Genomic DNA, 11,524 nt, shown 5'->3' with positions numbered 1-11,524 from the left:
TTAGCCATATTTAAACAGATTTAATCTCACTTGATGTTTTCACTCATATCTACAGCAAAACACCATGAGAGTCTGTGATGAGAGCCAGAGTGACTCAAACATTAATTTAACCCCCTTATCTCACTGACTACGTCTCTGAACATGTTTTACACAACTACCAGGACACCATTCAGGACATACACTGTTTATTAAAAATATTCTTATATTTACAGTAACAATGTAATTATAAAAATGACAAACAATACAGTATATAAAGCTTTTCTTTCCCAACGCCAAGCAAGACCCTTTCCACACATTAAACCTAAAAAAGGGGGGTGTTGTTGAAAACATTAATTGTCTTCAGTTTGGGTCAGTTTAACAGTTGCAGGTGTTATCTAAATGCTGGGAAAGTTAATTCAAGTGTTGATCCAACTTTTTGATATAACTGCTTAAGTGCTGCTGCTGAAAAATGAATAATATTGACTATTTAGCTACTACTCTTACTCAAACGAGGTCAGCTTTACTGCCATTCAGTGTAATGGGTCATGAATAGGAAATTAACCCCAACAGCCTGTTTCAGTAACTCTAGTTAACCAAATAACTTTAGGTGAGAAGAAATTCTGGCTTCACAGACATACAGTAGTCATAAAACATTAAATACCCCCGTCCCCACTTAAATACCAACACATCATAAGAATTTGAGGAAAATTATCACATTAAAAGGGAAACTTCTAATTTTACACATAAAGATCACTTAGTCATGCAGAGTATATTCAGGCTTTGAAAACAATTGTATATTAGGCTTAGGGCCTGTAGAGTTTAAAAGACAGGTTTAATGGAATGTACCAGCAGCAAAGGTTTAACAAAAACACACTATAAAATGACAGTATAGGAAGTTTAGGATATGGGAGTTTGTCCCGGGATAAAAAAAATCAGGACATCTTAGTAACTGCTGCTTCAATTAATTATCTGTCTTTTCCAAAATCCCAACTTCACTTTTCCAAATCCCCAACTTCACATTTCTGTTACGTTTAACAAAAAGGACACTTAGTCACCCAAGAAGAAAAAATTATCTAAATAACTGCACAGCTGCTTGGCCCAGAACCTGGTAGAGTGTAGAGGAAACACGGAAATCTTGAGTTATGTGGTAGACAGTTAATCTGAGTCGGTGATGGATACCTGCGAAAAAAAACACAGGAGTCTGAAGGAGAGCGGAGAGCCTACATGAGTGAACAGCTTGTCATTGTAAAACTAATTTTTTCATGCATATAGAGTGCATGTGATGCCACCATTCATGGTCAACATGGTCACAAACACGTAACAAGTCAATCATCATGCATTGAGACGAGGGGGAAATGAAGAAAACGCTGCTAAAATGATAAAGACTGAGAGATAATGTGTTCATAAATAATTCAGGTAAAGGTTCTTGCTCTCTGAAAGCTAAAGAGAAGAGGCCAGGGAAACACCAGGAACCTAATTTTACAAATATATAAACAGTTTGTTCCTGCAAACGTTACTGTCTTTGTTTGGCAAACAAGGAAACAATTTCTTTGAGAGTGAAATAGTGTATTAATGCCTGTTTTGTCTTGTTTATCACTGAGCACCTGTGAGTCCATAAAGAGATACAGAAGATCACTTGTACTCCGGCTTCTTTAACGAGGAACAGTGGCATTTCAGTACCATTATTTGTAACTGATTCATCTAAGCAACATATTGTTTAGCCATGCTATGATGACTCTATGGATGGCAATGTTGGTCAGTTGTTCCAGGCTGAAATATCTCAACAACTATTTGATGGGTTGACATGACATTTGGTGCCCAGAGGTTGAAAGCTACTGACCTTGGTGATCCCTTGACCTTACCACTAGCACCACCATGAAGTTTACATTTGTGGTTTTGAGTGAAAGGTCTCAACAAGGATCAATTGTAATCCCTTTGAACATTTATTTCATCAAGCAACATCATCTGGTTAAAATTATAATTTGTCCACTACTTTGGTTTATGCCTACCTACAAAACTAATTACATTCCCATCAGCCTCGGCTGTGCTTTGTTTCCTGCTACTGAGATATGCCACTACACAAAACTAAGATGGTGCCCATGGTAAAAATTACATCTGCTTAGCATTAACGTTTAGCTCAAAGCACCACTTTATCGTTGAGCCGCTACAATGGCTATAGACTTTCGGTTATAGGAAATATGTGGAAAAGTGCTATAATTACAAAGTATTTGTAAGCTATGAATTACACTGAGGTGGCAGTGTGCCCAGTGTCTATGTTTTTCTTCACCTGACAATCACATGAAATGAAAGCCTACTTTTTAAAAACTATTTAAGCCACAATTGATATATAAATTAAACAGTTTGGTTTAGCTGAATCTCATTTATTGTGGTGGCGATCTATCACAGTTCCCGACACTATTAATAGAGATATGTTTGACATTTTACAGTATGCTAGTCAGTAGTGATGGGCGTGCCAACATACCAGCCGAGCACATACAAACTCAAAGTTTGGAGAGCTTAGTCCCCAGTGTAAAAATATTATAATTTTTAACTGGAAAAAAAATCTCAAATACAGGGGAAAGTATTTATATAGATCATAGAAAAAGGAGTATAAGACCAAAGAAAAATGTAAACTTACATCTGTTACCTCAACGCCCTCCCCCCAAGTCACCGAGGATGAAAATTACTTTTCTTTGTACGTTTTGTTTGATTAGGTGTTTCTTGTTGAACACAGATTGAAGGTAGTAATGATCACCGCCTCCCACATCTTTCTTCTGAAACCAGTAACCATCAGATGTATCATTCGGAATTTCAGCCATCTCCAGCTGTGAACACACAAAACACATTGTTTGGCCATGTTTTGGTCCCATTTTAGGCATAAGGAAGCAAGGTGAGCGTGCACTTAATATCAATTTTTAAGTTAGTTTCAGTTATTTGCCACCTATAAAGAGCCCTGTTTGTGATTTTGAGAGATGTTGAACACTTTATCTATCTTTTGAGCAGTAAACGCTCACACACTGTAGGATTGAAAAGTGGCTACAAATAGTTTGTAGTTTGCATCTTCTTGCAGAAATCAGCTGTGGTCAGGAATGGGGCCAGAGGGGTGGCCATGGCCACATCTGAAAACTAACTGGCCCCTTTTTTCTAAATGTTTTAACATCGCCACATGCTTTCAGCTTGGTTTCACACCAATTACAATAGGTTAAAAGATCAAAAAGTGAGAACTTTTCACGGGGAGAAAATAATCAATATGTCCATATCTGGATATTCATTATATTCAGAATTTTGGCTTCATAAAGCTGCATAGGTGCATATTTACTCTAACCAACTCTTCCCGTTCATGTGTAATGATATACGTTTATGTTAGGGCGATCAGTTGAAATAATCTCAACTTCGTTTCTAAGAAATCTTAAATACTACAATGCCCATGAACCTCGGCTACCCTTGCTATGAAGGAAAAAGGCAAGAATAGCAAACTCAAAACATTTTGTTGTTAAATTTGTTAACAAAGCCGGGCACCATAAGTGCTTTTTATTGTAATATTGACCCACAATTCTAAATAAAATAGATTTTTGAAAGAATTTGGATCATTCTTTCTGAAATTATCCTTGGGAGTAGTTAACTTCTCCCCTGAAGTTTTCATGTACACAGACTTGTGTCTGTAACATTTTATCAAAGGACCTGATATTTTCTAACACAGTTGTTCACTTTTGTACTGATGATTTAAGCCGAGTGTCACATTACATTGGCTATGGGAAATATAAATGGGACTTTAGGAATTTATGGAACTTGTGGAAACAGGTGAGACAAAAATAGCTCCTGACATTTTCATCAATCTCAGTCCTCTCTGCACAGTTGGGCCTGTGAGCAGATCTGTGCGTTGTTTTATATATACATTATATACAGTATATTGCTATTGTTAAAGGTTTATATTTACCTGTAGGTCTCCGTTCTCATTCACTTTTGGCAAATAGTAATTATTCTCATGCTGGAAACGTAATGCCATTGCGTTCCCATTCTCCTTTTCCCATATGTCTACCACAGGTCCTAAGGACAGAAGCAAGGCAACTATTTTTTTTGTGTGTCTGAGTCAGTAATTTTGTCATAGTAATCCATAATCATTCAAAATCAGATTAAAATCAAACAAAGCTTTTTGCTGCAATATAAATACTTTTTATGGCACACTGAGGAAGGGTAGGAGGGTAACATTTAGATCAGTGGTGCATTAGATTGGTCCCTTTACATTACAGTTAATCTGTTATTTTGAAATACGTCTGCTCATTAGATAACAGTTGTACCATTGTTTTGATGTTCAACAGCACACAGCTTCGGTACTGTCGATTCCATCCGGACTGCGACAAATTTCCCATCTTTAAGCTGGAGAACACATTTCTTGGTAGGAGAGGACATGCTGTTTTCTCCACAACGTTCTGACATGGGGAAGATAGAAAAGCCTTTAAATATGTCATATACACAATCAGCAGTACTTAAAAAACTTCATAAACTCCAGTTTTTCAAGAGAAGTGTCTCATCATTGGCAGTTTACATTATCATTTGGAAGCCTACAGTCCCCTACTGGCTTCCATACTCCTCCTTTTTCAGTTGATTTAAATACCTGCAGTCATCACACAGCAACAGGAACAACATGTGTGCTCCATTTGTAGTATATCTACAAGTCTGCCTGCTCTGTAAATATGACTGCGTCAGATTTTGTTGCCTGTAAACAGCACTTTGTGTTATAAGGCATTGTTTGTGTTTGTCGTGAAGTAAAATAAACTAGAGTCAGGAATTCTGATTGTGCATAACATAACACAGGCCTGTGTTAACAGTTGCTTAATTTATGTCTCATAATTGCATCAAAACTTTCAGATTATATGATATATACCTATTATTTGTTGATGTTCAGTTATCAATGTTTCATTCATCCATAACTAAGAGAGTTACTAACTTAATTTTTTTTTTATTCTACATGAAAAGGTTAATTTTTACAATATATTTCAGTGTCCCACATTACAGACACTCCTGTCCTACATTAGGAAGTCGCCGATTGTCTCAAAGAATTTGCACTAAGAGCACCAATATGTCTGTTATTTCCTCTAGGAATGTGTTACCTGTATTTTCTCTTTTGATTTGATTAGGACACATCCTGAGGTTTTTAAAATGGTATTGGGTGTTGATTTAATACAATGGCTTCACTTCGCAATATGCCACAGAAGTCTGAAAAACAAAAAAATGTCCCACATTAGGGCAATTTACCTACTGTAGCCTACATGATTTCGAGTATCAGTCCCATCGACTAAAATTAGTCTGATGTTGGGAAAGATGAAGAGCGCGTCTACTGCGTCTGCAGTAGATGATTAAAGCCCGCGCGGTTCTCAGCAGTGATGAAAGTGATCAGTTGATAGTAGCATTTTGACCTGCCAACAACATGACACCTTTCACGCTATGCCTTCACTACAGTTTCAAAGTCTCTCTGGAGAACATGTCGCAGACATCGTTTGTTAGTGTTATACAATCGAGCACATGTTTCTAAGTCTTTGACTAAACTAAATAAGTTAAACTTATGATGAAATGAAAAATTATTAAAGGCTAACTCGGTGTGAAAAGATAGGGCTGCAGCAGCAACGATGTCTGCGTGGACAAGACAGGCGTGCGAGCCGCAGCATTTCAAGGTCTCCACGCACAGGTCAACTCAGTATAACGCCAGCAGAGGTGGGTAGGCAAAAAAGAGGGTAGAAGAAAGCCTGGCCTGGTGCTGCAGGAACTATTCCAGTGCTGCCTTAACAGGTCAATCCCCGGGCACATGCAATCTTTAAAGTCTGGTCAGACTCTACAAGGAAAAGGAGCTAATCTGCACGTTTGAAATGATGCAATAGTTACTTACCCTCTGCGATAAAGTCTTGAGAAGTAGTAAAGTCGAGCCTGTGGCTGTTGAAGACAGCAGTAGTGTCTCGGCGTGCTGTGCGGTGCTCTTCAGACTGCAGGGACTGGCACTATTTCTACTACGATGCTGCTGACGCACGCGCTCTCGTAGGAATCTGATCTTGCGCCAGCGGGATGGACGGAAATCAGGAGTGAAGCCCTGTTCCAAAGCCAAAAAAAAGTTTGTTCAACGAATTAAATGACTTGAATTGGCTGAATCGTGTTTCCCCTGGAGATGCTGGTAAAATGTGCTTTTCTAAAAGTTAACTCTGTTTTTTTCCTCTGTTTTTCTTGCATGCTATTTGTAGGCCTACTGTTGTAATTTGACACGTCCTTATCTCAAATTGACACACACCAGATATATAATAGCCAGAAGTCTGGCACTTCTGCTGGTCACTGCCTAAATAAACAGCCTATGCACGAATCTCCATCTAACACCCAAAAAATAATAATATCGGCTACTGCTGATATAATTACCTTTTATTTATTTTCTGTGGCAGCAAATACAACATGCATCCTTTCAGTAACTATTAGCTATACTGCAACCTGAGCTTATATACACTATTTATGACTGATTAACACACACACACACACACACACACATACACACACACTCACACACTGGGAAATATTACAACCATAAACCCACTAGACTCATCACATGGGTTACACAGGAAACCCACAAACCCACTCTTTAAAGGTCAAGGCAGGTAACACATAGTGCAGTTAGGCTGTGGGTGGGCTTACCAGAGGGGGAAGAATTATTTTGGTCCATTACCTAAGGAAAAGTACAGCATATTCTCCACTACAACTAAAAGTTCTATATTTAAAACCATTTTAAGGTAAAAGTTTTCAAGTGTTATAACAAAATGGGATTATTGCGCAGTAAAATCTTGAATCCTAGGTTAGATTTCAGCCAGTCCCCAAAGTAAAATAAAAGGTGAAATTTACATTCACTCCATTTTGTTTTTAATTTTTCTATAGTATCAAAACAGACAGAATTAATCATTAACATAGAAATCCCCCTATTTAAAACCCTGTAAAATATCCACTGTTGTTGCAGTTGTCAGTTCATGCAAATATTTCAGGTTTAGTGATTGTAAAACCAAATGGTGGAATGTTTTTCACTGGAAACAGAGCTCATGAAATTCTCATTTCTTCAGCACAGCCAGAAACTTCAGCCAACAAAAAGACCAGAAATCAGACTGAAATCTGTTTGATATACAGCTTTTAATGGAGGAAACAGGAAGCCACACAAGAATGCTTTATCCTCAGGGAAAGGGGGTCATGGAAGGGTACACTGGAAAAAAGAAATCACTATGTAGGGGCGTCATGGTTTAAAAATGTTAATTAAGGAATGTGTGCTTTCGTGCCTTTCCTAACACTGAATGCGTGCCTAACATTAGTAGCTATTCCATAACAATGGGACGTAAACATAATTTCTAGGAGACATGGATGGAGCCCAAACCATCTGTTAATGCTGCAATGATTTTCAACAAATCAAAATTATATCAACTTAAAGAATAGAAAATTATTTTAAACTTCATTTTCACACATGCCCACCTCTACAAGAGTGACGGATATTACCAAATAAGTAATAAGTATAAGTAATGAAATCATCACAAACAAATTGCCACAGTGGGATTTCAGGGCTCCTAAGGGTCTGTAAATTTATAATCTAGGCCTATTTATTGTAGGTATATAGCTCCTCATTAATATAATTACAAAATATGCTGTCAGACTGAGTTTAGAAACAAGGTGGAACCATTTGACATAATGAGTATCCATATTTTATGGATTTATTTATTATATATATTTTATTAAGTAACAGCAAAAGGACAAAAACATCACTCTGATGTTTAGTAGCATGGAAAGATCAATAATAGAAGGATTCCTTCATTTCTGATGAATATTTAAACTTAATTCCAAACCCAGTTTGTCAATGTGATATCAGTTGTTTATATTTCTGTTTTTACAGGCCACACACACACACACCAGCATGAGGAAGTGCGGGTTGCATCACCCATGAGAGCAATTCTGGATTGGTGACAGGGGTTCCTCTGATTCAGTGGTGCTGACGCCAAGGGATTAGGTAAGAGATTAATCCAAAATTCTTGTAACTCACCTTGGGGGGGTTCTTACTTTACAACTATCCAAAACAGCACAAAAAATCCTCCCGGGCCCTTTGAAAATTGCTCCCTCTAGTGGCCAACAGGTGGATTGGAATGTTCTGTCTACTGCGTGATCTGGCGGATCTGGAGGTGGATATACAGTAAGTATGCATGGATATGAGTTAGATATTTGTTCACATCCCATTTTAGAATATTATATACTGTATATTAGTTATTACATTGAAACAAACTCTAAATACATTTATTATTAGTATTAGAAACGTCAGGTTTTTAGAATGTCTGGTGCATAAACAGTTTGCCCCATCGAGTAAAGTGGGACAAAATGTCTATGAAGATTCTCAGTCATCCAGGTCATAGTTATCCAACGAAGGTTAAATGAAGGGCAACTGGACTGAGGTTAAATAGCTGAGTTTCCCTGCCAGTCAGTCAGAACTGAAGAAGTCCTTTGGATAAGGGACGAAACGTCTTCCAGTAGCTTCAACCAAGTCCAGTTGCCCTTCATTTAACCTTCGTTGGGACAAAATGGTTAAGTAATGGTCAGAGAATCATGAGGCAAGAGAAATTACTAAGTTACTGCTAAGTATAATGTATCACTTTACTTTGGGATGCACAATAAGAGTAACAGGCCTATTTCCAAGCTACCATTCATCTCAAAAATACTAGAGAAAGTTGTTGCCAATCAGCTCACAATATACTTGACAAGTTCCAATCTGGTTTCCATCAGAATTATTCCACAGAAACAGCACTTCTTAGGATCTCAAATGACCTAGTTATGTCTTCTGATGCAGGGAAGTGCTCTGTTTTGGTGCTGCTCGATCTTAGTGCAGCATCGACCACTGATTGATAGGCTTAGGAGGTGGGTGGGTATCTTTGGGAGTGCTTTGGACTGGTTTTCCTCCTACCTCTCAGAGAGGAGCTCCTGTGTGTCACTGGGAACTCACATGTCCAAAACTACTGCTCTATCCTGTGGTGGGCCCGATTTTATTTATATTGTATATGCTCCCCTTAGGAAACATTATTAGTAATTTCAAGGGCATTTCTCATCACTGTTACACTGATGACAGCTGTATGTCTCTTTTGGGTCAGATGATTATGACAAACTAACCACACTGTTCAACTACCTCACTGCCATTGAATGCTGGATGGCTAAAAACATCTTAGAACTGAACACAGACAAGACTGAGGTCCTTATTGTTGTAACCGATAGCATAGCTCCCTCGATCACTCAGCATATTGGATAACTTTCATCAGCAGTAAAATCAAATCTTATAAATCGGGTGTAATGTTTGACACATCAATGCACTTTGATCGACATGTTAAAACTCTGACCAGGTCGTTTTTTCTTTCATTTAAGAAACATTGACAAGCTCAAATCTGTTGTCTCAAAACCAGAATTTGAGATATTAATCCATGCTTTTATTTCCTCCCGCTTAGATTATTGCAACTCCCTTTTTACATCTCTTAGCAAGTCGTCCCAGGACCGTTTAAAAATGGTCCAAAATGCTGCTGCAAGGCTGTTGACCAGGTCCAGCCGGGGAACTCATATAACTCCCATTCTGTCCTCTTTACATTGACTCCCTGTTAAATTTAGGATTCAATTCAAAGTTCTTGTTTTAACATACAAAGCGCTGCATGATCAGGCACCCGGGTACATCTCAGACATGCTGCAACATGCAGCATGTCTGAGATGTCTCAGACATGCTTTAACTCTTACCTACTCTTCGCCTGTTAACATACACAAATACATTGATTATATTGATTGATGCTTTTATAATGTTTGATGCTTATATATGACTGTCTGATTGCTCCACTGTTTTATTGTTACTTTTGTTATTATTGTTATTATTATTGGGGGGTTTTTGTAAAGCACTTTGTGACTAGCTCTGTGAAAGGTGCTATATTAAATAAATTTTACTTACTTACTTACTAATGATTATGTAATATTCAGGAACATGATTCTCTCCGCACTATTTCCTGTTGTGTATCTTATTTTGAAGTGTTACCAAAAATGTCACACAAAAGCATTTTATGCCATGTCATGATATACAGTATAAGAGAAATATTCAAGGTGTCTTTTACCAGAGGGACCTGAACACACACTAATTTAAACAACCACAATTTTTTAATAAAAAATCAGAAAGAAGAATTACAGATTCTCATAGTTTGTTTTCCAGTTAATTTCAGTAATCTGTGGTCATGTTTTTCACTCTGAACTCAACCAAGGACAGAAGTCCATTGAACTCAGTTGGAGGGATGGCCATCATTCCTCCACAAGATATTCTCTTACTTATATATAGAACCTTTATTTAATCAGGAAATCTCAATGGGCCTCATTCACTGATATGCGCACAAAAATGTTTTTACTTTGTTATTCACGAATGTTATTGAAATCTGTTAGTTCAGCAACCTTCATTCAGTCTTTATTCAGCCTGCTCCCTTTTGCCCACGTGGTAGAATAGAAAAAATAGACAACCTTCTTCTCTGTCTGTCCCTCTTTAACTGTCCAGAAAATTCCTTAGTGGTCACCCTCTCTCCCCATTCCCAGTGCTCTGATTACCAAAATGTTTTGTCATGTTTCATCAAAATCTGAAAATCACATACCACATAGTACCATATTTACATCTGCCCCTCTGCTCGGGCAGTTTTAAACAAACAATTTAACAATGATGTCACCTGCTAGGTTTGAACTAATTAACAACTGCTCAGTATTCATTACAGACATAGGATGTTCAAGTTTAGTATTACTTACTAAGATCTTAATATGGTATTCAATATAGTTTCGATGTGCTTGAGATTTTTACTTTATTTCTGAGAGGTTGTAACTCACCCAGTGTGTGTTTTTTGGCTGGATCCTGTCACTAGCGTCCGTCCTGCCTCCTCCAGCTCAGTCCTTTTGGTTTTTTTTCCATCTCATCATCAGTTTTAGAAATTGTGCAAAATCTCTTTTCCGATGTCCACATTTGCCCTTTTCTTCACCCTCTCCTCCCTGTATTGTCCATTTCTTCGTACCAGGATGACTTGATACAGCACCAATAATGTTCTTTTGACAGTTGTCTTTCTTGCTTTGTCTTCGTGTTAAGCATTCTGTCCTGCTGTCTGTCTTGCATGATGTGATGTGCTGTGAAATACACCTTACTCCAGCAAGCTCCTGTTCTTGCCGTTCAGCTGCTGGACTGCGTCATGCTGGCAGAACTTAGTCAAATGGTAATTCTGGACTTTGCATTGTTCTTTTCACTCAGCATACTTCGAACTGCCTTCCTCCGTTTCTGGCTGGAGTGACGTATGATGATAATGATGGTGATTAAGAAAGGAACATTTTATCTCATCTTTATGCTGATCTTGTGGAAGTCCAGCTTGATTTGATTTTCTCATCGCTGTGTTTATCTCAGTCATTGTGGCCCATACTCTTTGACAACCTTATCCAAACTGCTTCAGCTGTGTCTGTGGAGCTGTCAAAGGTTTCAGTCAGGCTGGACACAATAGCCATGGCT

General features: G+C 38.0%; 1 long non-coding RNA gene across 2 annotated transcripts; it reads right to left on the bottom strand.

The window, feature by feature from the left end:
- Window positions 1–226: 226 nt before the first annotated feature.
- On the bottom strand, window positions 227–10,875 carry LOC119892147. Of its 2 annotated transcripts, XR_005442518.1 has the most exons (7): window positions 10,861–10,875; window positions 8,027–8,156; window positions 5,864–6,061; window positions 4,278–4,409; window positions 3,917–4,026; window positions 2,618–2,804; window positions 227–1,158 (listed from the first exon to the last, which is right to left on the bottom strand). It is a non-coding gene; the product is annotated as an uncharacterized LOC119892147 (long non-coding RNA). The 2 variants fall into 2 exon arrangements; XR_005442517.1 differs by lacking the exons at window positions 8,027–8,156; window positions 10,861–10,875 and having other exon boundaries at window positions 5,864–6,103.
- Window positions 10,876–11,524: the final 649 nt, after the last annotated feature.

Source organism: Micropterus salmoides, unplaced genomic scaffold (assembly GCF_014851395.1).
Source record: "Micropterus salmoides isolate LMB-PRFRI ecotype aquatic unplaced genomic scaffold, ASM1485139v1 Ms_hic_scaffold_7, whole genome shotgun sequence".
NCBI lineage: Eukaryota > Metazoa > Chordata > Actinopteri > Centrarchiformes > Centrarchidae > Micropterus > Micropterus salmoides.
Note: the sequence above shows the minus strand (reverse complement) of the source record. Positions and strands in the feature narration are given on the sequence as shown.